This window comes from Apodemus sylvaticus, chromosome 1 (assembly GCF_947179515.1).
Source record: "Apodemus sylvaticus chromosome 1, mApoSyl1.1, whole genome shotgun sequence".
Classification (NCBI taxonomy): domain Eukaryota; kingdom Metazoa; phylum Chordata; class Mammalia; order Rodentia; family Muridae; genus Apodemus; species Apodemus sylvaticus.
The window spans coordinates 152543574-152569191 of record NC_067472.1 but is presented as its reverse complement, the minus strand read 5'-3'; the positions used below and the strand labels follow the sequence as shown (position 1 = coordinate 152569191).

The window sequence follows — 25618 nt, the reverse complement described above, 5'->3', positions numbered from 1 at the left end:
TTTCTAAGCTATTTGCGTTGGAATCTTGCAGACTTCAGGCCACAAAGTCCACTCTTGTCCACTTTAATCTTCCACAGTCTATAAAAGTGCCCAAGCTATGCTACTCCATCAGGCTACACTTCTCCTGCAGCCTGCACTCCATTGTCTCTCTGCCTGGGAACACAAGTGTGTTATCATTCATGTCAGCATTTCAGAAAAGCCTCAAACCCATATGAAGAGCCAAACTTTGGTGCCAAACCTATTCCTTCTGCTTCAAATTCCAGTGTCCTTTAGGGCTGCACAACACTCCTTGAGCTAGCGGCTCTACCTTCTAAGTCCCTGCCAAGAATGTCATCAAAAGCTACGGGAGCAAGCCACAAGAACAAAAGGGCCTGCCATGGCCTCGGCCACGGTTTCCTGAGGAGTAGGACAAGCACATACCCATTTTTAGAGTGTCTGGCTAAAGCTCGAGGAAGCAACGGCAAAGGGGTGCTTGGCCTGCCTGTTTCTGATGCCCATAGGACCTGGAGGACCCCAGGTGCCGGACCTCAGTTTCGATGAGAATTGCGGTACTGAGTTTTCACTCATTTTGTTCAGCTTTTCCAAGGAATGTTTGACTGGGAATCATCATCGATCCAAGCACTCTGCAGTGCCTTTCACAAAGACCTTGTGGGTACTCTGGAGTGCTTGGGTGTTGGGAGAGCAAGGAACTGCCGGCCATTGCCCATTCATTTCTAGGGATCAATCAATCGGCCTAAGCTCCAAACAAGGGAGAACCAGAGGCACTAATCCTGCTTCGTGTCCCTAAAGCACAGGGCACAAACCGTACAGTTCCTCACAGCTCTACCAAGACCTGAGCACATTGAGTTCCTGGAGCAAATTCATGTGTTCCTTACCTTTTCTCTAAGGTACCCTTGAGCAAGGCAGCAACAGTTAGCCAGTTCATCGGATGATCAGTGCGGTGCCATGACGAGTCAACCAATGTTGGTGTGTTCACTTCTTCTGAGTGTCACCACGGGCCCTTGCTGGAAAGGAATGCCACCCTGTGAAGACAGCAAGAGCACATGCCGCCATTTTAGTGGGACCCATGCAAAGCAAGAATGAAGATGAGCTTACTGAGTCCTTTGGGCTTGTCAGATTTTACAGACACCCATAACACTCCTGCTCTTGTCAACCTGTAGGCTTCCTCCATACACATAGGGGCTATGTGTCCACTCTGACCTCGGCTGGGGACATAGCACGCCCTTTGTTATCAAGTGCTTGCTGGGCCTTCACCTCCATCCAAGGCCTTAAGGATGAAATGTGAGCTGCTCCACTGATGAACCGCAAATTCCAAGATGACCTGAACACCAACCTACTCGACAACAGTTCTCTACTATATTAACAAGAAATTAAGGGCACACGATACAGCATGTAGCAAGAAAATTGCACTAACATGGGCAATCACACTTCTGCTACAGTATAAAAGGTGAGAATGTGGAATCGGCTCTGGGGAAGTTCACCACAAATATGTCCTTTCAGCGTTGTCGATCTAGTCCACATAAGTATCTTCCATCATGGCTCTTATCCTACTCTGACTTCTTCAACTGGCTACTGCAATGAGGCAGAAATCAAACAAGTAAACTGATTCTGCTTTCAAGCTCATAAGTAGCAGGCTTTACTGGCCCTGGAACAACATATCTGTCTGACTCTCTGTATCTCTCTCTCAATATTTTTCTCTAGCTCTCTCTCCGTCTTTGTCTCTGTCTCTTGGTGTGTGTATGTTATGAGTGAGTGTGTATAGAGGTGCGTATATGGGGGTTTGTGGGGGGGTGTTTGTCTGTGTTTCTCTGTGTGTGTTTCTGTGTGGCTCTCTCACTTTCCTTGATAAGCTCTCAGTGGTGGTTTCATGCCTCTTTGGTCCATCTTTTGTCTTCTCTTTTGTCTCTTGTGAATAGTTCGTCTTTCATGGGACCACCATAGTTTATCTGCTATGCAATGATTTTTCCTTGCTGAAAAGAATTATCACGACAAACCCCTCAGTAGCACCAACAGAGGCATGCCACATTGGGACTTAGATCCTCTAATCCATGGTGCAAATTGACTCATGGCCATAAATTTAATCTACTATGCAACCTCCATTTAAAAATTCCAGTTTTTCTTTGAAAGTGCCAATGAATATTGGTCTCAAGATAGGTTTCAAGGATATCCTGAGACCCATTGAGCATTTCCTCCTATGAACAGCTAGCAATTGGCTTTAAGGTAGATTTAAATCACTATCTCAGAAAATATAATAGTACCATGATCCATGAGTTTGTAGTTTTGAAGGAAGATCGTTCCGGTATTTTCTCATAAGACTACCATTGTGAGCAGATCTCAAGGATCTGTAACTTTGACATTGTGAAGGAGGCCTGGAACAATGTGGAAAGATATCAAGGGATATCTCAAACACCTGATTTAACGGATATCTCCACCACACTATTTAAGACAAATGCATTCATTAAATGTGGAGGTTCCTGCCCAATCTCCCTCCACACATCAATTTCAGTCACAGGTCTGCAAATCTCATGCTTTGACTTGAGTCCACCAACGGCTCATGAATCCAGGGACATAAGGAATTGTGTCAATCAGGTGGAACCTTCCAGGAGACATGTCTAGCATCATCTCTAATTGATCAACCTTGCCCTATTTCTAAGCTATTTGCGTGGGAATCTTGCAGACTTCAGGCCACAAAGTCCACTCTTGTCCACTTTAATCTTCCACAGTCTATAAAAGTGCCCAAGCTATGCTACTTCATCAGGCTACACTTCTCCTGCAGCCTGCACTCCATTGTCTCTCTGCCTGGCAACACAAGTGTGTTATCATTCATGTCAGCATTTCAGAAAAGCCTCAAACCCATGTGAAGAGCCAAACTTTGGTGCCAAACCTATTCCTTCTGCTTCAAATTCCAGTGTCCTTTAGGGCTGCACAACACTCCTTGAGCAAGCGGCTCTGCCTTCTAAGTCCCTGCCAAGAATGTCATCAAAAGCTACGGGAGCAAGCCACAAGAACAAAAGGGCCTGCCATGGCCTCGGCCATGGTTTCCTGAGGAGTAGGACAAGCACATAGCCATTTTAAGAGTGTCTGGCTAAAGCCCGAGGAAGCAACGGCAAAGGGGTGCTTGGCCTGCCTGTTTCTGATGCCCATAGTACCTGGAGGACCCCAGGTGCCGGACCTCAGTTTCGATGAGAGTTGCTGTACTGAGTTTTCACTCATTTTGTTCAGCTTTTCCAAGGAATGTTTGACTGGGAATCATCATCGATCCAAGCACTCTGCAGTGCCTTTCACAAAGACCTTGTGGGTACTCTGGAGTGCTTGGGTGTTGGGAGAGCAAGGAACTGCCGGCCATTGCCCATTCATTTCTAGAGATCAATCAATCGGCCTAAGCTCCAAACAAGGGAGAACCAGAGGCCCTAATCCTGCTTCGTGTCCCTAAAGCACAGGGCCAAACCGTACAGTTCCTCACAACTCTACCAAGACCTGAGCACATTGAGTTCCTGGAGCAAATTCATGTGTTCCTTACCTTTTCTCTAAGGTACCCTTGAGCAAGGCAGCAACAGTTAGCCAGTTCATCGGATGATCAGTGCGGTGCCATGACGAGTCAACCAATGTTGGTGTGTTCATTGCTTCTGAGTGTCACCACGGGCCCTTGCTGGAAAGCAATGCCACCCTGGGAAGACAGCAAGAGCACATGCCGCCATTTTAGTGGGACCCATGCAAAGCAAGAATGAAGATGAGCTTACTGAGTCCTTTGGGCTTGTCAGATTTTACAGACACCCATAACACTCCTGCTCTTGTCAACCTGTAGGCTTCCTCCATACACATAGGGGCTATGTGTCCACTCTGACCTCGGCTGGGGACATAGCACGCCCTTTGTTATCAAGTGCTTGCTGGGCCTTCACCTCCATCCAAGGCCTTAAGGATGAAATGTGAGCTGCTCCACTGATGAACCGCAAATTCCAAGATGACCTGAACACCAACCTACTCGACAACAGTTCTCTACTATATTAACAAAAATTTAAGGGCACATGATACAGCATGTAGCAAGAAAATTGCACTAACATGGGCAATGACACTTCTGCTTCAGTATAAAAGGTGAGAATGTGGAGTCGGTTCTGGGGAAGTTCACCACAAATATGTCCTTTCAGGGATTTCGATCTGGCCCACATAAGTATCTTCCATCATGGCTCTTATCCTACTCTGACTTCTTCAACTGGCTAATGGAATGAGGCAGAAATCAAACAAGTAAACTGATTCTGCTTTCAAGCTCATAAGTAGCAGGCTTTACTAGCCCTGGAACAACATATCTCTCTGACTCTCTGTTTCTCTCTCTCAATATTTTTCTCTAGCTCTCTCTCCGTCTTTGTCTCTGTCTCTTGGTGTGTGTATGTTATGAGTGTGTGTGTATAGAGGTGCGTATGTGGGGGTTTGTGGGGGGGCGTTTGTCTGTGTTTCTTTGTGTGTGTTTCTGTGTGGCTCTCTCACTTTCCTTGATAAGCTCTCAGTGGTGGTTTCATGCCTCTTTGGTCCATCTTTGTCTTCTCTTTTGTCTCTTGTGAATAGTTCGTCTTTCATGGGACCACCATAGTTTATCTGCTATGCAATGATTTTTCCTTTCTGAAAAGAATTATCACGACAAACCCCTCAGTAGCACCAACAGAGGCATGCCACATTGTGACTTAGATCCTCTAATCCATGGTGCAAATTGGCTCATGGCCATAAATTTAATCAACTATGCCACCTCTATTTAAAAATTCCAGTTTTTCTTTGAAAGTGCCAATGAACATTGGTCTCAAGCTAGGTTTCAAGGATATCCTGAGACCCATTGAGCCTTTCCTCCTATGAACAGCTAGCAATTGGCTTTAAGGTAGATTTAAATCACTATCTCAGAAAATATAATAGTACCATGATCCATGAGTTTGTAGTTTTGAAGGAAGATCGTTCCGGTATTTTCTCATATGCCTAACATTGTGAGCAAATCTCAAGGATCTGTAACTTTGACATTGTAAAGGAGGCCTGGAACAATGTGGAAAGATATCAAGGGATATCTCAAACACCCGATTTAACGGATATCTCCACCACACTATTTAAGACAAATGCATTCATTAAATGTTGAGGTTCCTGCCCAATCTCCCTCCACACATCAATTTCAGCCACAGGTCTGCAAATCTCATGCTTTGACTTGAGTCCACCAACGGCTCATGAATCCAGGGACATAAGGAATTGTGTCAATCAGGTGGAACCTTACAGGAGACATGTCTAGCATCATCTCTAATTGATCAACCTTGCTCTATTTCTAAGCTATATGCGTGGGAATCTTGCAGACTTCAGGCCACAAAGTCCCCTCTTGTCCACTTTAATCTTCCACAGTCTATAAAAGTGCCCAAGCTATGCTACTCAATCAGGCTACACTTCTCCTGCAGCCTGCACTCCATTGTCTCTCTGCCTGGCAACACAAGTGTGTTATCATTCTTGTAATCATTTCAGAAAAGCCTCAAACCCATATGAAGAGCCAAACTTTGGTGCCAAACCTATTCCTTCTGCTTCAAATTCCAGTGTCCTTTAGGGCTGCACAACACTCCTTGAGCCAGTGGCTCTACCTTCTAAGTCCCTGCCAAGAATGTCATCAAAATCTACGGGAGGAAGCCTCAAGAACAAAAGGGCCTGCCATGGCCTCGGCCACGGTTTCCTGAGGAGTAGGACAAGCACATACCCATTTTTAGTGTGTCTGGCTAAAGCCCGAGGAAGCAAGGGCAAAGGGGTGCTTGGCCTGCCTGTTTCTGATGCCCATAGGACCTGGAGGACCCCAGGTGCCGGACCTCAGTTTCGATGAGAGTTGCGGTACTGAGTTTTCACTCATTTTGTTCAGCTTTTCCAAGGAATGTTTGACTGGGAATCATCATCGATCCAAGCACTCTGCAGTGCCTTTCACAAAGACCTTATGGGTACTCTGGAGTGCTTGTGTGTTGGGAGAGCAAGGAACTGCCGGCCATTGCCCATTCATTTCTAGGGATCAATCAATCGGCCTATGCTCCAAACAAGGGAGAACCAGAGGCCCTAATCCTGCTTCGTGTCCCTAAAGCACAGGGCACAAACCATACATTTCCTCACAGCTCTACCAAGACCTGAGCACATTGAGTTCTTGGAGCAAATTCATGTGTTCCTTACCTTTTCTCTAAGGTACCCTTGAGCAAGGCAGCAACAGTTAGCCAGTTCATCGGATGATCAGTGCGGTGCCATGACCAGTCAACCAATGTTGGTGTGTTCATTTCTTCTGAGTGTCACCACGGGCCCTTGCTGGAAAGGAATGCAACCCTGTGAAGACAGCAAGAGCACATGCCGCCATTTTAGTGGGACCCATGCAAAGCAAGAATGAAGATGAGCTTACTGAGTCCTTTGGGCTTGTCAGATTTTACAGACACCCATAACACTCCTGCTCTTGTCAACCTGTAGGCTTCCTCCATACATAGGGGCTATGTGTCCACTCTGACCTCCACTGGGGACATAGCACACCCTTTGTTATCAAGTGCTTGCTGGGCCTTCACCTCCATCGAAGGCCTAAAGGATGAAATGTGAGCTGCTCCACTGATGAACTGCAAATTCCAAGATGACCTGAACACCAACCTACTCGACAACAGTTCTCTACTATATTAACAAGAAATTAAGGGCACATGATACAGCATGTAGCAAGAAAATTGCACTAACATGGGCAATCACACTTCTGCTTCAGTATAAAAGGTGAGAATGTGAAATCGGCTCTGGGGAAGTTCACCACAAATATGTCCTTTCAGGGATGTCGATCTGGTCCACATAAGTATCTTCAATCATGGCTCTTATCCTACTCTGACTTCTTCAACTGGCTACTGGAATGAGGCAGAAATCAAACAAGAAAACTGATTCTGCTTTCAAGCTCATAACTAACAGGCTTTACTGGCCCTGGAACAACATATCTCTCTGACTCTCTGTATCTCTCTCTCAATATTTTTCTCTAGCTCTCTCTCCGTCTTTGTCTCTGTCTCTTGGTGTGTGTATGTTATGAGTGTGTGTGTATAGAGGTGCTTATGTGGGGGTTTGAAGGGGGGGTGTTTGTCTGTGTTTCTTTGTGTGTGTTTCTGTGTGGCTCTCTCACTTTCCTTGATAAGTTCTCAGTGGTGGTTTCATGCCTCTTTGGTCCATCTTTTGTCTTCTCTTTTGTCTCTTGTGAATAGTTCGTCTTTCATGGGACCACCATAGTTTATCTGCTATACAATGATTTTTCCTTGCTGAAAAGAATTATCACGACAAACCCCTCAGTAGCACCAACAGAGGCATGCCACATTGGGACTTAGATCCTCTAATCCATGGTGCAAATTGACTCATGGCCATAAATTTATTCAACTATGCAACCTCAATTTAAAAATTCCAGTTTTTCTTTGAAAGTGCCAATGAACATTGGTCTCAAGCTAGGTTTCAAGGATATCCTGAGACCCATTGAGCATTTCCTCCTATGAACAGCTAGCAATTGGCTTTAAGGTAGATTTAAATCACTATCTCAGAAAATATAATAGTACCATGATCCAAGAGTTTGTAGTTTTGAAGGAAGATCGTTCCGGTGTTTTCTAATAAGCCTACCATTGTGAGCAGATCTCAAGGATCTGTAACTTTGACATTGTGAAGGAGGCCTGGAACAATGTGGAAAGATATCAAGGGATATCTCAAACACACGATTTAACGGAAATCTCCACCACACTATTTAAGACAAATGCATTCATTAAATGTGGAGGTTCTTGCCCAATCTCCCTCCACACATCAATTTCAGTCACAGGTCTGCAAATCTCATGCTTTGACTTGAGTCCACCAACGGCTCATGAATCCAGGGACATAAGGAATTGTGTCAATCCGGTGGAACCTTCCAGGAGACATGTCTAGCATCATCTCTAATTGATCAACCTTGCTCTCTTTCTAAGCTATTTGCGTGGTAATCTTGCAGACTTCAGGCCACAAAGTCCCCGCTTGTCCAATTTAATCTTCCACAGTCTATAAAAGTGCCCAAGCTATGCTACTCAATCAGGCTACACTTCTCCTGCAGCCTGCACTCCATTGTCTCTCTGCCTGGCAACACAAGTCTGTTATCATTCATGTCAGCATTTCAGAAAAGCCTCAAACCCATATGAAGAGCCAAACTTTGGTGCCAAACCTATAACTTCTGCTTCAAATTCCAGTGTCCTTTAGGGCTGCACAACACTCCTTGATCAAGCGTCTCTACCTTCTAAGTCCCTGCCAAGAATGTCATCAAAAGCTATGGGAGGAAGCCACAAGAACAAAAGGGCCTGCCATGGCGTCGGCCATGGTTTCCTGAGGAGTAGGACAAACACATACCAATTTTTAATGTGTCTGGCTAAAGCCTGAGGAAGCAAGTGCAAAGGGGTGCTTGGCCTGCCTGTTTCTGATGCCCATAGGACCAGGATGACCCCAGGTGCCGGACCTCAGTTTCGATGAGAGTTGCGGTACTGAGTTTTCACTCATTCTGTTCAGCTTTTCCAAGGAATGTTTGACTGGGAATCATCATCGATCCAAGCACTCTGCAGTGCCTTTCACAAAGACCTTGTGGGTACTCTGGAGTGCTTGGGTGTTGGGAGAGCAAGGAACTGCCGGCCATTGCCCATTCATTTCTAGGGATCAATCAATCGGCCTAAGCTCCAAACAAATGAGAACCAGAGGCCCTAATCCTGCTTCGTGTCCCTAAAGCACAGTCCACAAACCGTACAGTTTCTCACAGCTCTACCAAGACCTGAGCACATTGAGTTCCTGGAGCAAATTCATGTGTTCCTTACCTTTCTCTAAGGTACCCTTGAGCAAGGCAGCAACAGTTAGCCAGTTCATCGGTTGATCAGTGCGGTGCCATGACCAGTCAACCAATGTTGGTGTGTTCATTTCTTCTGAGTGTCACCACGGGCCCTTACTGGAAAGGAATGCCACCCTGTGAAGACAGCAAGAGCACATGCCACCATTTTAGTGGGACCCATGCAAAGCAAGAATGAAGATGAGCTTACTGAGTCCTTTGGGCTTGTCAGATTTTACAGACACCCATAACACTCCAGCTCTTGTCAACCTGTAGGCTTCCTCCATACACATAGGGGCTATGTGTCCACTCTGACCTCGGCTGGGGACATAGCACGCCCTTTGTTATCAAGTGCTTGCTGGGCCTTCACCTCCATCCAAGGCCTTAAGGATGAAATGTGAGCTGCTCCACTGATGAACCCCAAATTCCAAGATGACCTGAACACCAACCTACTGGACAACAGTTCTCTACTATATAAACAAGAAATTCAGGGCACATGATACAGCATGTAGCAAGAAAATTGCACTAACATGGGCAACCACACTTCTGCTTCAGTATAAAAGGTGAGAATGTGGAGTCGGCTCTGGGGCAGTTCACCACAAATATGTCCTTTCAGGGATGTCGATCTGGTCCACATAAGTATCTTCCATCATGGCTCTTATCCTACTCTGACTTCTTCAACTGGCTACTGGAATGAGGCAGAAATCAAACAAGTAAACTGATTCTGCTTTCAAGCTCATAAGTAGCAGGCTTTACTGGCCCTGGAACAACATATCTCTCTGACTCTCTGTATCTCTCTCTCAATATTTTTCTCTAGCTCTCTCTCCGTCTTTGTCTCTGTCTCTTGGTGTGTGTATGTTATGAGTGTGTGTGTATAGAGGTGCGTATGTGGGGGCTTGTGGGGTGTTTTTCTGTGTTTCTTTGTGTGTGTTTCTGTGTGGCTCTCTCACTTTCCTTGATAAGCTCTCAGTGGTGGTTTCATGCCTCTTTGTTCCATCTTTTGTCTTCTCTTTTGTCTCTTGTGAATAGTTCGTCTTTCATGGGACCACCATAGTTTATCTGCTATGCAATGATTTTTCCTTGCTGAAAAGAATTATCATGACAAACCCCTCAGTAGCAATAACAGAGGCATGCCACATTGGGACTTAGATCCTCTAATCCATGGTGCAAATTGACTCATGGCCATAAATTCAATCAACTATGCAACCTCCATTTAAAAATTCCAGTTTTTCTTTGAAAGTGCCAATGAAAATTGGTCTCAAGATAGGTTTCAAGGATATCCTGAGAACCATTGAGCATTTCCTCCTATGAACAGCTAGCAATTGGCTTTAAGGTAGATTTAAATCACTATCTCAGAAAACATAATAGTACCATGATCCATGAGTTTGTAGTTTTGAAGGAAGATGGTTCCGGTATTTTCTCATAAGCCTACCATTGTGAGCAGATCTCAAGGATCTGTAAATTTGACATTGTGAAGGAGGCCTGAAACAATGTGAAAAGATATCAAGGGATATCTCAAACACACGATTTAACGGATATCTCCACCACATTATTTAAGACAAATGCATTCATTAAATGTGGAGGTTCCTGCCCAATCTCCCTCCACACATCAATTTCAGTCACAGGTCTGCAAATCTCATGCTTTGACTTGAGTCCACCAACGGCTCATGAATCCAGGGACATAAGGAATTGTGTCAATCAGGTGGAACCTTACAGGAGACATGTCTAGCATCATCTCTAATTGATCAACCTTGCTCTATTTCTAAGCTATTTGCGTGGGAATCTTGCAGACTTCAGGCCACAAAGTCCCCTCTTGTCCACTTTAATCTTCCACAGTCTATAAAAGTGCCCAAGCTATGCTACTCAATCAGGCTACACTTCTCCTGCAGGGTGCAGTCCATTGTCTCTCTGCCTAGCAACTCAAGTGTGTTATCATTCATGTCAGCATTTCAGAAAAGCCTCAAACCCATATGAAGTGCCAAACTTTGGTGCCAAAACTATTCCTTCTGCTTCAAATTCCAGTGTCCTTTAGGGCTGCACAACACTCCTTGAGCAAGCGGCTCTACCTTCTAAGTCACTGCCAAGAATGTCATCAAAAGCTACGGGAGGAAGCCACAAGAACAAAAGTGCCTGCCATGGCCTCGGCCATGGTTTCCTGAGGAATAGGACAAACACATACCCATTTTTAGTGTGTCTGGCTAAAGCCCGAGGAAGCAAGTGCAAAGTGGTGCTTGGCCTGCCTGTTTCTGATGCCCATAGGACCTGGAGGACCCCAGGTGCCGGAACTCAGTTTCGATGAGAGTTGCGGTACTGAGTTTTCACTCATTTTGTTCAGCTTTTCCAAGGAATGTTTGACTGGGAATCATCATCGAACCAAGCACTCTGCAGTGCCTTTCACAAAGACCTTGTGGGTACTCTGGAGTGCTTGGGTGTTGGGAGAGCAAGGAACTGCCGGCCATTGCCCATTCATTTCTAGGGATCAATCAATCGGCCTAAGCTCCAAACAAGGGAGAACCAGAGGCCCTAATCCTGCTTCGTGTCCCTAAAGCACAGGGCACAAACCGTACAGTTCCTCACAGCTCTACGATGACCTGAGCACATTGAGTTCCTGGAGCAAATTCATGTGTTCCTTACCTTTTCTCTAAGGTACACTTGAGCAAGGCAGCAACAGATAGCCAGTTCATCAGATGATCAGTGCGGTGCCATGACCAGTCAACCAATGTTGGTGTGATCATTTCTTCTGAGTGTCACCACGGGCCCTTGCTGGAAAGGAATGCCACCCTGTGAAGACAGCAAGAGCACATGCCGCCATTTTAGTGGGACCCATGCAAAGCAAGAATGAAGATGAGCTTACTGAGTCCTTTGGGCTTGTCAGATTTTACAGACACCCATAACACTCCTGCTCTTGTCAACCTGTAGGCTTCCTCCATACACATAGGGGCTATGTTTCCACTCTGACCTCGGCTGGGGACATAGCACGCCCTTTGTTATCAAGTGCTTGCTGGGCCTTCACCTCCATCCAAGGCCTTAAGGATGAAATGTGAGCTGCTCCACTGATGAACCGCAAATTCCAAGATGACCTGAACACCAACCTACTCGACAACAGTTCTCTACTATATTAACAAGAATTTCAGGGCACATGATACAGCATGTAGCAAGAAAATTGCACTAACATGGGCAATCATACTTCTGCTTCAGTATAAAAGGTGAGAATGTGGAGTCGGCTCTGGGCCAGTTCACCACAAATATGTTTTTTCAGGGATGTCGATCTGGTCCACATAAGTATCTTCCATCATGGCTCTTATCCTACTCTGACTTCTTCAACTGGCTACTGGAATGAGGCAGAAATCAAACAAGTAAACTGATTCTGCTTTCAACCTCATAAGTAGCAGGCTTTACTGGCCCTGGAACAACATATCTCTCTGACTCTCTGTATCTCTCTCTCAATATTTTTCTCTAGCTCTCTCTCCGTCTTTGTCTCTGTCTCTTGGTGTGTGTATGTTATGAGTGTGTGTGTATAGAGGTGCGTATGTGGGGGTTTGTTGGGGGGTGCTTTTCTGTGTTTCTTTGTGTGTGTTTCGGTGTGGCTCTCTCATTTTCCTTGATAAGCTCTCAGTGGTGGTTTCATTCCTCTTTGGTCCATCTTTTATCTTATCTTTTTTCTCTTGTGAATAGTTCGTCTTTCATGGGACCACCATAGTTTTGCTGCTATGCAATGATTTTTCCATGCTGAAAAGAATTATCACAACAAATCCCTCAGTAGCACCAACAGAGGCATGCCACATTGGGACTGAGATCCTCTAATCCATGGGGCAAATTGATTCATGGCCATAAATTTAATCAGCTATGCAATCTCCATTTAAAAATTCCCGTTTTTCTTTGAAAGTGCCAATGAACATTGGTCTCAAGCTAGGTTTCAAGGATAACCTGAGACCCATTGAGCATTTCCTCCTATGAACAGCTAGCAATTGGCTTTAAGGTAGATTTAAATCACTATCTCAGAAAATATAATAGTACCATGATCCATGAGTTTGTAGTTTTGAAGGAAGATCGTTCCGGTATTTTCTCATAAGCCTACCATTGTGAGCAGATCTCAAGGATCTGTAACTTTGACATTGTGAAGGAGGCCTGGAACAATGTGGAAAGATATCAAGGGTATCTCAAACACACGATTTAAAGGATATCTCCACCACACTATTTAAGACAAAAGCATTCATTAAATGTGGAGGTTCCTGCCCAATCTCCCTCAACACATCAATTTCAGTCACAGGTCTGCAAATCTCATGCTTTGACTTGAGTCCACCAACGGCTCATGAATCCAGGGACATAAGGAATTGTGTCAATCAGGTGGAACCTTACAGGAGACATGTCTAGCTTCATCTCTAATTGATCAACCTTGTTCTATTTCTAAGCTATTTGCGTGGGAATCTTGCAGACTTCAGGCCACAAAGTCCCCTCTTGTCCACTTTAATCTTCCACAGTCTATAAAAGTGCCCAAGCTATGCTACTCAATCAGGCTACACTTCTCCTGCAGCCTGCACTCCATTTTCTCTCTGCCTGGCAACACAAGTGTGTTATCATTCATGTCAGCATTTCAGAAAAGCCTCAAACCCATATGAAGAGCCAAACTTTGGTGCCAAACCTATTCCTTCTGCTTCAAATTCCAGTGTCCTTTAGGGCTGCACAACACTCCTTGAGCAAGCGGCTCTACCTTCTAAGTCCCTGCCAAGAATGTCATCAAAATCTATGGGAGGAAGCCTCAAGAACAAAAGGGCCTGCCATGGCCTCGGCCATGGTTTCCTGAGGAGTAGGACAAGCACATACCCATTTTTAGTGTGTCTGGCTAAAGCCCGAGGAAGCAAGGGCAAAGGGGTGCTTGGCCTGTCTGTTTCTGATGCCCATAGGACCTGGAGGACCCCAGGTGCCGGACCTCAGTTTCGATGAGAGTTGCGGTACTGAGTTTTCACTCATTTTGTTCAGCTTTCCAAGGAATGTTTGAGTGGGAATCATCATCGATCCAAGCACTCTGCAGTGCCTTTCACAAAGACCTTGTGGGTACTCTGGAGTGCTTGGGTGTTGGGAGAGCAAGGAACTGCCGGCCATTGCCCATTCATTTCTAGGGATCAATCAATCGGCCTAAGCTCCAAACAAGGGAGAACCAGAGGCCCTAATCCTGCTTCGTGTCCCTAAAGCACAGGGCACAAACCATACAGTTCCTCACAGCTCTACCAAGACCTGAGCACATTGAGTTCCGGGAGCAAATTCATGTGTTCCTTACCTTTTCTCTAAGGTTCTCTTGAGCAAGGCAGCAACAGTTAGCCAGTTCATCGGATGATCAGTGCGGTGCCATGACGAGTCAACCAATGTTGGTGTGTTCATTTCTTCTGAGTGTCACCACGGGCCCTTGCTGGAAAGGAATGCCACCCTGTGAAGACAGCAAGAGCACATGCCGCCATTTTAGTGGGACCCATGCAAAGCAAGAATGAAGATGAGCTTACTGAGTCCTTTGGGCTTGTCAGATTTTACAGACACCCATAACACTCCTGCTCTTGTCAACCTGTAGGCTTCCTCCATACACATAGGGGCTATGTGTCCACTCTGACCTCGGCTGGGGACATAGCACGCCTTTTGTTATCAAGTGCTTGCTGGGCCTTCACCTCCATCCAAGGCCTTAACGATGAAATGGGAGCTGCTCCACTGATGAACCGCAAATTCCAAGATGACCTGAACACCAACCTACTCGACAACAGTTCTCTACTATATTAACAAGAAATGCAGGGCACATGATACAGCATGTAGCAAGAAAATTGCACTAACATGGGCAATCACACTTCTGCTTCAGTATAAAAGGTGAGAATATGAAATCGGCTCTGGGGAAGTTCACCACAAATATGTCCTTTCAGGGATGTCGATCTGGTCCACATAAGTATCTTCCATCATGGCTCTTATCCTACTCTGACTTCTTCAACTGGCTACTGGAATGAGGCAGAATTCAAACAAGTAAACTGATTCTGCTTTCAAGCTCATAAGTAGCAGGCTTTACTGGCCCTGGAACAACATATCTCTCTGACTCTCTGTATCTCTCTCTCAATATTTTTCTCTAACTCTCTCTCCGTCTTTGTCTCTGTCTCTTGGTGTGTGTATGTTATGAGTGTGTGTGTATAGAGGTGCGTATGTGGGGGTTTGTTGGGGGGGGGTGTTTGTCTGTGTTTCTTTGTGTGTGTTTCTGTGTGGCTCTCTCACTTTCCTTGATAAGCTCTCAGTGGTGGTTTCATGCCTCTTTGGTCCATCTTTTTTCTTCTCTTTGTCTCTTATGAATAGTTCGTCTTTTATGGGACCACCATAGTTTATCTGCTATGCAATGATTTTTCCTTGCTGAAAAGAATTATCACGACAAACCCCTCAGTAGCACCAACAGAGGCATGCCACATTGGGACTTAGATCCTCTAATTCATGGTGCAAATTGACTCATGGCCATAAATTTAATCAACTATGCAACCTCCATTTAAAAATTCCAGTTTTTCTTTGAAAGTGCCAATGAACATTGGTCTCAAGCTAGGTTTCAAGGATATCCTGAGACCCATTGAGCATTTCCTCCTATGAACAGCTAGCAATTGGCTTTAAGGTAGATTTAAATCACTATCTCAGAAAATATAATAGTACCATGATCCATGAGTTTGTAGTTTTGAAGGAAGATCGTTCCGGTATTTTCTCATAAGCCTACCATTGTGAGCAGATCTCAAGGATCTGTAACTTTGACATTGTGAAGGAGGCCTGGAACAATGTGGAAAGATATCAAGGGATATCTCAAACACACGATTTAACGGATATCTCCACCACACTATTTAAGACAAATGCATTCATTAAATGTGGAGGTTCCTGCCCAATCTCCCTCCACACATCAATTTCAGTCACAGGTCTGCAAATCTCATGCTTTGACTTGAGTCCACCAACGGCTCATGAATCCAGGGACATAAGGAATTGTGTCAATCAGGTGGAACCTTACAGGAGACATGTCTAGCTTCATCTCTAATTGATCAACCTTGCTCTATTTCTAAGCTATTTGCGTGGGAATCTTGCAGACTTCAGGCCACAAAGTCCCCTCTTGTCCACTTTAATCTTCCACAGTCTATAAAAGTGCCCAAGCTATGCTACTCAATCAGGCTACACTTCTCCTGCAGCCTGCACTCCATTGTCTCTCTGCCTGGCAACACAAGTGTGTTATCATTCATGCCAGCATTTCAGATAAGCCTCAAACCCATATGAAGAGCCAAACTTTGGTGCCAAACCTATTCCTTCTGCTTCAAATTCCAGTGTCCTTTAGGGCTGCACAACACTCCTTGAGCAAGCGGCTCTACCTTCTAAGTCCCTGCCAAGAATGTCATCAAAATCTACGGGAGGAAGCCACAAGAACAAAAGGGCCGGCCATGGCCTCGGCCATGGTTTCCTGAGGAGTAGGACAAGCACATACCCATTTTTAGTGTGTCTGGCTAAAGCCCGAGGAAGCAAGGGCAAAGGGGTGCTTGGCCTGTCTGTTTCTGATGCCCATAGGACCTGGAGGACCCCAGGTGCCGGACCCCAGTTTCGATGAGAGTTGCGGTACTGAGTTTTCACTCATTTTGTTCAGCTTTCCAAGGAATGTTTGATTGGGAATCATCATCGATCCAAGCACTCTGCAGTGCCTTTCACAAAGACCTTGTGGGTACTCTGGAGTGCTTGGGTGTTGGGAGAGCAAGGAACTGCCGGCCATTGCCCATTCATTTCTAGGGATCAATCAATCGGCCTAAGCTCCAAACAAGGGAGAACCAGAGGCCCTAATCCTGCTTCGTGTCCCTAAAGCACAGGGCACAAACCATACAGTTCCTCACAGCTCTACCAAGACCTGAGCACATTGAGTTCCGGGAGCAAATTCATGTGTTCCTTACCTTTTCTCTAAGGTTCTCTTGAGCAAGGCAGCAACAGTTAGCCAGTTCATCGGATGATCAGTGCGGTGCCATGACTTCTCAACCAATGTGGGTGTGTTCATTTCTTCTGAGTGTCACCACGGGCCCTTGCTGGAAAGGAATGCCACCCTGTGAAGACAGCAAGAGCACATGCCGCCATTTTAGTGGGACCCATGCAAAGCAAGAATGAAGATGAGCTTACTGAGTCCTTTGGGCTTGTCAGATTTTACAGACACCCATAACACTCCTGCTCTTGTCAACCTGTAGGCTTCCTCCATACACATGGGGGCTATGTGTCCACTCTGACCTCGGCTGGGGACATAGCACGCCCTTTGTTATCAAGTGCTTGCTGGGCCTTCACCTCCATCCAAGGCCTTAAGGATGAAATGTGAGCTGTTCCACTGATGAACCGCAAATTCCAAGATGACCTGAACACCAACCTACTCGACAACAGTTCTCTACTATATTAACAAGAAATTCAGGGCACATGATACAGCATGTAGCAAGAAAATTGCACTAACATGGGCAATCACACTTCTGCTTCAGTATAAAAGGTGAGAATATGAAATCGGCTCTGGGGAAGTTCACCACAAATATGTCCTTTCAGGGATGTCGATCTGGTCCACATAAGTATCTTCCATCATGGCTCTTATCCTACTCTGACTTCTTCAACTGGCTACTGGAATGAGGCAGAAATCAAACAAGTAAACTGATTCTGCTTTCAAGCTCATAAGTAGCAGGTTTTACTGGCCCTGGAACAACATATCTCTCTGACTCTCTGTATCTCTCTCTCAATATTTTTCTCTAGCTCTCTCTCCGTCTTTGTCTCTGTCTCTTGGTGTGTGTATGTTATGAGTGTGTGTGTATAGTGGTGCGTATGTGGGGGTTTGGTGGGGGGGTGTTTGTCTGTGTTTCTTTGTGTGTGTTTCTGTGTGGCTCTCTCACTTTCCTTGATAAGCTCTCAGTGGTGGTTTCATGCCTCTTTGGTCCATCTTTTTTCTTCTCTTTGTCTCTTGTGAATAGTTCGTCTTTCATGGGACCACCATAGTTTATCTGCTATGCAATGATTTTTCCTTGCTGAAAAGAATTATCACGACAAACCCCTCAGTAGCACCAACAGAGGCATGCCACATTGGGACTTAGATCCTCTAATTCATGGTGCAAATTGACTCATGGCCATAAATTTAATCAACTATGCAACCTCCATTTAAAAATTCCAGTTTTTCTTTGAAAGTGCCAATGAACATTGGTCTCAAGCTAGGTTTCAAGGATATCCTGAGACCCATTGAGCATTTCCTCCTATGAACAGCTAGCAATTGGCTTTAAGGTAGATTTAAATCACTATCTCAGAAAATATAATAGTACCATGATCCATGAGTTTGTAGTTTTGAAGGAAGATCGTTCCGGTATTTTCTCATAAGCCTACCATTGTGAGCAGATCTCAAGGATCTGTAACTTTGACATTGTGAAGGAGGCCTGGAACAATGTGGAAAGATATCAAGGGATATCTCAAACACACGATTTAACGGATATCTCCACCACACTATTTAAGACAAATGCATTCATTAAATGTGGAGGTTCCTGCCCAATCTCCCTCCACACATCAATTTCAGTCACTGGTCTGCAAATCTCATGCTTTGACTTGAGTCCACCAACGGCTCATGAATCCAGGGACATAAGGAATTGTGTCAATCAGGTGGAAACTTACAGGAGACGTGTCTAGCTTCATCTCTAATTGATCAACCTTGCTCTATTTCTAAGCTATTTGCGTGGGAATCTTGCAGACTTCAGGCCACAAAGTCCCCTCTTGTCCACTTTAATCTTCCACAGTCTATAAAAGTGCCCAAGCTATGCTACTCAATCAGGCTACATTTCTCCTGCAGCCTGCACTCCATTTTCTCTCTGCCTGGCAACACAAGTGTGTTATCATTCATGTCAGCATTTCAGAAAAGCCTCAAACCCATATGAAGAGCCAAACTTTGGTGCCAAACCTATTCCTTCTGCTTCAAATTCCAGTGTCCTTTAGGGCTGCACAACACTCCTTGAGCAAGCGGCTCTACCTTCTAAGTCCCTGCCAACAATGTCATCAAAATCTATGGGAGGAAGCCACAAGAACAAAAGGGCCTGCCATGGCCTCGGCCATGGTTTCCTGAGGAGTAGGACAAGCACATACCCATTTTTAGTGTGTCTGGCTAAAGCCCGAGGAAGCAAGGGCAAAGGGGTGCTTGGCCTGTCTGTTTCTGATGCCCATAGGACCTGGAGAACCCCAGGTGCCGGACCTCAGTTTCGATGAGAGTTGCGGTACTGAGTTTTCACTCATTTTGTTCAGCTTTCCAAGGAATGTTTGATTGGGAATCATCATCGATCCAAGCACTCTGCAGTGCCTTTCACAAAGACCTTGTGGGTACTCTGGAGTGCTTGGGTGTTGGGAGAGCAAGGAACTGCCGGCCATTGCCCATTCATTTCTAGGGATCAATCAATCGGCCTAAGCTCCAAACAAGGGAGAACCAGAGGCCCTAATCCTGCTTCGTGTCCCTAAAGCACAGGGCACAAACCATACAGTTCCTCACAGCTCTACCAAGACCTGAGCACATTGAGTTCCGGGAGCAAATTCATGTGTTCCTTACCTTTTCTCTAAGGTTCTCTTGAGCAAGGCAGCAACAGTTAGCCAGTTCATCGGATGATCAGTGCGGTGCCATGACGAGTCAACCAATGTTGGTGTGTTCATTTCTTCTGAGTGTCACCACGGGCCCTTGCTGGAAAGGAATGCCACCCTGTGAAGACAGCAAGAGCACATGCCGCCATTTTAGTGGGACCCATGCAAAGCAAGAATGAAGATGAGCTTACTGAGTCCTTTGGGCTTGTCAGATTTTACAGACACCCATAACACTCCTGCTCTTGTCAACCTGTAGGCTTCCTCCATACACATAGGGGCTATGTGTCCACTCTGACCTCGGCTGGGGACATAGCACGCCCTTTGTTATCAAGTGCTTGCTGGGCCTTCACCTCCATCCAAGGCCTTAACGATGAAATGGGAGCTGCTCCACTGATGAACCGCAAATTCCAAGATGACCTGAACACCAACCTACTCGACAACAGTTCTCTACTATATTAACAAGAAATTCAGGGCACATGATACAGCATGTAGCAAGAAAATTGCACTAACATGGGCAATCACACTTCTGCTTCAGTATAAAAGGTGAGAATATGAAATCGGCTCTGGGGAAGTTCACCACAAATATGTCCTTTCAGGGATGTCGATCTGGTCCACATAAGTATCTTCCATCATGGCTCTTATCCTACTCTGACTTCTTCAACTGGCTACTGGAATGAGGCAGAATTCAAACAAGTAAACTGATTCTGCTTTCAAGCTCATAAGTAGCAGGCTTTACTGGCCCTGGAACAACATATCTCTCTGACTCTCTGTATCTCTCTCTCAATATTTTTCTCTAACTCTCTCTCCGTCTTTGTCTCTGTCTCTTGGTGTGTGTATGTTATGAGTGTGTGTGTATAGAGGTGCGTATGTGGGGGTTTGTTGGGGGGGGTGTTTGTCTGTGTTTCTTTGTGTGTGTTTCTGTGTGGCTCTCTCACTTTCCTTGATAAGCTCTCAGTGGTGGTTTCATGCCTCTTTGGTCCATCTTTTTTCTTCTCTTTGTCTCTTATGAATAGTTCTTCTTTTATGGGACCACCATAGTTTATCTGCTATGCAATGATTTTTCCTTGCTGAAAAGAATTATCACGACAAACCCCTCAGTAGCACCAACAGAGGCATGCCACATTGGGACTTAGATCCTCTAATTCATGGTGCAAATTGACTCATGGCCATAAATTTAATCAACTATGCAACCTCCATTTAAAAATTCCAGTTTTTCTTTGAAAGTGCCAATGAACATTGGTCTCAAGCTAGGTTTCAAGGATATCCTGAGACCCATTGAGCATTTCCTCCTATGAACAGCTAGCAATTGGCTTTAAGGTAGATTTAAATCACTATCTCAGAAAATATAATAGTACCATGATCCATGAGTTTGTAGTTTTGAAGGAAGATCGTTCCGGTATTTTCTCATAAGCCTACCATTGTGAGCAGATCTCAAGGATCTGTAACTTTGACATTGTGAAGGAGGCCTGGAACAATGTGGAAAGATATCAAGGGATATCTCAAACACACGATTTAACGGATATCTCCACCACACTATTTAAGACAAATGCATTCATTAAATGTGGAGGTTCCTGCCCAATCTCCCTCCACACATCAATTTCAGTCACAGGTCTGCAAATCTCATGCTTTGACTTGAGTCCACCAACGGCTCATGAATCCAGGGACATAAGGAATTGTGTCAATCAGGTGGAACCTTACAGGAGACATGTCTAGCTTCATCTCTAATTGATCAACCTTGCTCTATTTCTAAGCTATTTGCGTGGGAATCTTGCAGACTTCAGGCCACAAAGTCCCCTCTTGTCCACTTTAATCTTCCACAGTCTATAAAAGTGCCCAAGCTATGCTACTCAATCAGGCTACACTTCTCCTGCAGCCTGCACTCCATTGTCTCTCTGCCTGGCAACACAAGTGTGTTATCATTCATGCCAGCATTTCAGATAAGCCTCAAACCCATATGAAGAGCCAAACTTTGGTGCCAAACCTATTCCTTCTGCTTCAAATTCCAGTGTCCTTTAGGGCTGCACAACACTCCTTGAGCAAGCGGCTCTACCTTCTAAGTCCCTGCCAAGAATGTCATCAAAATCTACGGGAGGAAGCCACAAGAACAAAAGGGCCGGCCATGGCCTCGGCCATGGTTTCCTGAGGAGTAGGACAAGCACATACCCATTTTTAGTGTGTCTGGCTAAAGCCCGAGGAAGCAAGGGCAAAGGGGTGCTTGGCCTGTCTGTTTCTGATGCCCATAGGACCTGGAGGACCCCAGGTGCCGGACCCCAGTTTCGATGAGAGTTGCGGTACTGAGTTTTCACTCATTTTGTTCAGCTTTCCAAGGAATGTTTGATTGGGAATCATCATCGATCCAAGCACTCTGCAGTGCCTTTCACAAAGACCTTGTGGGTACTCTGGAGTGCTTGGGTGTTGGGAGAGCAAGGAACTGCCGGCCATTGCCCATTCATTTCTAGGGATCAATCAATCGGCCTAAGCTCCAAACAAGGGAGAACCAGAGGCCCTAATCCTGCTTCGTGTCCCTAAAGCACAGGGCACAAACCATACAGTTCCTCACAGCTCTACCAAGACCTGAGCACATTGAGTTCCGGGAGCAAATTCATGTGTTCCTTACCTTTTCTCTAAGGTTCTCTTGAGCAAGGCAGCAACAGTTAGCCAGTTCATCGGATGATCAGTGCGGTGCCATGACTTCTCAACCAATGTGGGTGTGTTCATTTCTTCTGAGTGTCACCACGGGCCCTTGCTGGAAAGGAATGCCACCCTGTGAAGACAGCAAGAGCACATGCCGCCATTTTAGTGGGACCCATGCAAAGCAAGAATGAAGATGAGCTTACTGAGTCCTTTGGGCTTGTCAGATTTTACAGACACCCATAACACTCCTGCTCTTGTCAACCTGTAGGCTTCCTCCATACACATGGGGGCTATGTGTCCACTCTGACCTCGGCTGGGGACATAGCACGCCCTTTGTTATCAAGTGCTTGCTGGGCCTTCACCTCCATCCAAGGCCTTAAGGTTGAAATGTGAGCTGTTCCACTGATGAACCGCAAATTCCAAGATGACCTGAACACCAACCTACTCGACAACAGTTCTCTACTATATTAACAAGAAATTCAGGGCACATGATACAGCATGTAGCAAGAAAATTGCACTAACATGGGCAATCACACTTCTGCTTCAGTATAAAAGGTGAGAATATGAAATCGGCTCTGGGGAAGTTCACCACAAATATGTCCTTTCAGGGATGTCGATCTGGTCCACATAAGTATCTTCCATCATGGCTCTTATCCTACTCTGACTTCTTCAACTGGCTACTGGAATGAGGCAGAAATCAAACAAGTAAACTGATTCTGCTTTCAAGCTCATAAGTAGCAGGTTTTACTGGCCCTGGAACAACATATCTCTCTGACTCTCTGTATCTCTCTCTCAATATTTTTCTCTAGCTCTCTCTCCGTCTTTGTCTCTGTCTCTTGGTGTGTGTATGTTATGAGTGTGTGTGTATAGTGGTGCGTATGTGGGGGTTTGTTGGGGGGGTGTTTGTCTGTGTTTCTTTGTGTGTGTTTCTGTGTGGCTCTCTCACTTTCCTTGATAAGCTCTCAGTGGTGGTTTCATGCCTCTTTGGTCCATCTTTTTTCTTCTCTTTGTCTCTTGTGAATAGTTCGTCTTTCATGGGACCACCATAGTTTATCTGCTATGCAATGATTTTTCCTTGCTGAAAAGAATTATCACGACAAACCCCTCAGTAGCACCAACAGAGGCATGCCACATTGGGACTTAGATCCTCTAATTCATGGTGCAAATTGACTCATGGCCATAAATTTAATCAACTATGCAACCTCCATTTAAAAATTCCAGTTTTTCTTTGAAAGTGCCAATGAACATTGGTCTCAAGCTAGGTTTCAAGGATATCCTGAGACCCATTGAGCATTTCCTCCTATGAACAGCTAGCAATTGGCTTTAAGGTAGATTTAAATCACTATCTCAGAAAATATAATAGTACCATGATCCATGAGTTTGTAGTTTTGAAGGAAGATCGTTCCGGTATTTTCTCATAAGCCTACCATTGTGAGCAGATCTCAAGGATCTGTAACTTTGACATTGTGAAGGAGGCCTGGAACAATGTGGAAAGATATCAAGGGATATCTCAAACACACGATTTAACGGATATCTCCACCACACTATTTAAGACAAATGCATTCATTAAATGTGGAGGTTCCTGCCCAATCTCCCTCCACACATCAATTTCAGTCACTGGTCTGCAAATCTCATGCTTTGACTTGAGTCCACCAACGGCTCATGAATCCAGGGACATAAGGAATTGTGTCAATCAGGTGGAACCTTACAGGAGACGTGTCTAGCTTCATCTCTAATTGATCAACCTTGCTCTATTTCTAAGCTATTTGCCTGGGAATCTTGCAGACTTCAGGCCACAAAGTCCCCTCTTGTCCACTTTAATCTTCCACAGTCTATAAAAGTGCCCAAGCTATGCTACTCAATCAGGCTACATTTCTCCTGCAGCCTGCACTCCATTTTCTCTCTGCCTGGCAACACAAGTGTGTTATCATTCATGTCAGCATTTCAGAAAAGCCTCAAACCCATATGAAGAGCCAAACTTTGGTGCCAAACCTATTCCTTCTGCTTCAAATTCCAGTGTCCTTTAGGGCTGCACAACACTCCTTGAGCAAGCGGCTCTACCTTCTAAGTCCCTGCCAACAATGTCATCAAAATCTATGGGAGGAAGCCACAAGAACAAAAGGGCCTGCCATGGCCTCGGCCATGGTTTCCTGAGGAGTAGGACAAGCACATACCCATTTTTAGTGTGTCTGGCTAAAGCCCGAGGAAGCAAGGGCAAAGGGGTGCTTGGCCTGTCTGTTTCTGATGCCCATAGGACCTGGAGGACCCCAGGTGCCGGACCTCAGTTTCGATGAGAGTTGCGGTACTGAGTTTTCACTCATTTTGTTCAGCTTTCCAAGGAATGTTTGATTGGGAATCATCATCGATCCAAGCACTCTGCAGTGCCTTTCACAAAGACCTTGTGGGTACTCTGGAGTGCTTGGGTGTTGGGAGAGCAAGGAACTGCCGGCCATTGCCCATTCATTTCTAGGGATCAATCAATCGGCCTAAGCTCCAAACAAGGGAGAACCAGAGGCCCTAATCCTGCTTCGTGTCCCTAAAGCACAGGGCACAAACCATACAGTTCCTCACAGCTCTACCAAGACCTGAGCACATTGAGTTCCGGGAGCAAATTCATGTGTTCCTTACCTTTTCTCTAAGGTTCTCTTGAGCAAGGCAGCAACAGTTAGCCAGTTCATCGGATGATCAGTGCGGTGCCATGACGAGTCAACCAATGTTGGTGTGTTCATTTCTTCTGAGTGTCACCACGGGCCCTTGCTGGAAAGGAATGCCACCCTGTGAAGACAGCAAGAGCACATGCCGCCATTTTAGTGGGACCCATGCAAAGCAAGAATGAAGATGAGCTTACTGAGTCCTTTGGGCTTGTCAGATTTTACAGACACCCATAACACTCCTGCTCTTGTCAACCTGTAGGCTTCCTCCATACACATAGGGGCTATGTGTCCACTCTGACCTCGGCTGGGGACATAGCACGCCCTTTGTTATCAAGTGCTTGCTGGGCCTTCACCTCCATCCAAGGCCTTAACGATGAAATGGGAGCTGCTCCACTGATGAACCACAAATTCCAAGATGACCTGAACACCAACCTACTCGACAACAGTTCTCTACTATATTAACAAGAAATGCAGGGCACATGATACAGCATGTAGCAAGAAAATTGCACTAACATGGGCAATCACACTTCTGCTTCAGTATAAAAGGTGAGAATATGAAATCGGCTCTGGGGAAGTTCACCACAAATATGTCCTTTCAGGGATGTCGATCTGGTCCACATAAGTATCTTCCATCATGGCTCTTATCCTACTCTGACTTCTTCAACTGGCTACTGGAATGAGGCAGAAATCAAACAAGTAAACTGATTCTGCTTTCAAGCTCATAATTAGCAGGCTTTACTGGCCATGGAACAACATATCTCTCTGACTCTCTGTATCTCTCTCTCAATATTTTTCTCTAGCTCTCTCTCCGTCTTTGTCTCTGTCTCTTGGTGTGTGTATGTTATGAGTGTGTGTGTATAGTGGTGCGTATGTGGGGGTTTGTTGGGGGGGTGTTTGTCTGTGTTTCTTTGTG

The 25618-nt window shown here is 45.3% G+C and overlaps 10 non-coding genes across 10 annotated transcripts; all 10 read right to left on the bottom strand.

The window, feature by feature from the left end:
• Window positions 1–522: 522 nt before the first annotated feature.
• LOC127677030 (small nucleolar RNA SNORD116) lies at window positions 523–616 on the bottom strand. Its single transcript, XR_007976433.1, has one exon. It is a non-coding gene; the product is annotated as a small nucleolar RNA SNORD116 (small nucleolar RNA).
• A 2552-nt stretch (window positions 617–3168) lies between these two features.
• LOC127676409 (small nucleolar RNA SNORD116) lies at window positions 3169–3262 on the bottom strand. Its single transcript, XR_007975887.1, has one exon. It is a non-coding gene; the product is annotated as a small nucleolar RNA SNORD116 (small nucleolar RNA).
• A 2550-nt stretch (window positions 3263–5812) lies between these two features.
• On the bottom strand, window positions 5813–5906 carry LOC127677098 (small nucleolar RNA SNORD116). The gene has a single exon (XR_007976500.1). It is a non-coding gene; the product is annotated as a small nucleolar RNA SNORD116 (small nucleolar RNA).
• A 2551-nt stretch (window positions 5907–8457) lies between these two features.
• LOC127676432 (small nucleolar RNA SNORD116) lies at window positions 8458–8551 on the bottom strand. The gene has a single exon (XR_007975910.1). It is a non-coding gene; the product is annotated as a small nucleolar RNA SNORD116 (small nucleolar RNA).
• Window positions 8552–11099: 2548 nt separating this feature from the next.
• On the bottom strand, window positions 11100–11193 carry LOC127676458 (small nucleolar RNA SNORD116). The gene has a single exon (XR_007975936.1). It is a non-coding gene; the product is annotated as a small nucleolar RNA SNORD116 (small nucleolar RNA).
• Window positions 11194–13744: 2551 nt separating this feature from the next.
• Window positions 13745–13837, bottom strand: LOC127677016 (small nucleolar RNA SNORD116). Its single transcript, XR_007976420.1, has one exon. It is a non-coding gene; the product is annotated as a small nucleolar RNA SNORD116 (small nucleolar RNA).
• A 2554-nt stretch (window positions 13838–16391) lies between these two features.
• Window positions 16392–16484, bottom strand: LOC127677036 (small nucleolar RNA SNORD116). The gene has a single exon (XR_007976439.1). It is a non-coding gene; the product is annotated as a small nucleolar RNA SNORD116 (small nucleolar RNA).
• Window positions 16485–19036: 2552 nt separating this feature from the next.
• LOC127677007 (small nucleolar RNA SNORD116) lies at window positions 19037–19129 on the bottom strand. The gene has a single exon (XR_007976411.1). It is a non-coding gene; the product is annotated as a small nucleolar RNA SNORD116 (small nucleolar RNA).
• Window positions 19130–21682: 2553 nt separating this feature from the next.
• LOC127677035 (small nucleolar RNA SNORD116) lies at window positions 21683–21775 on the bottom strand. Its single transcript, XR_007976438.1, has one exon. It is a non-coding gene; the product is annotated as a small nucleolar RNA SNORD116 (small nucleolar RNA).
• Window positions 21776–24327: 2552 nt separating this feature from the next.
• LOC127677006 (small nucleolar RNA SNORD116) lies at window positions 24328–24420 on the bottom strand. Its single transcript, XR_007976410.1, has one exon. It is a non-coding gene; the product is annotated as a small nucleolar RNA SNORD116 (small nucleolar RNA).
• Window positions 24421–25618: the final 1198 nt, after the last annotated feature.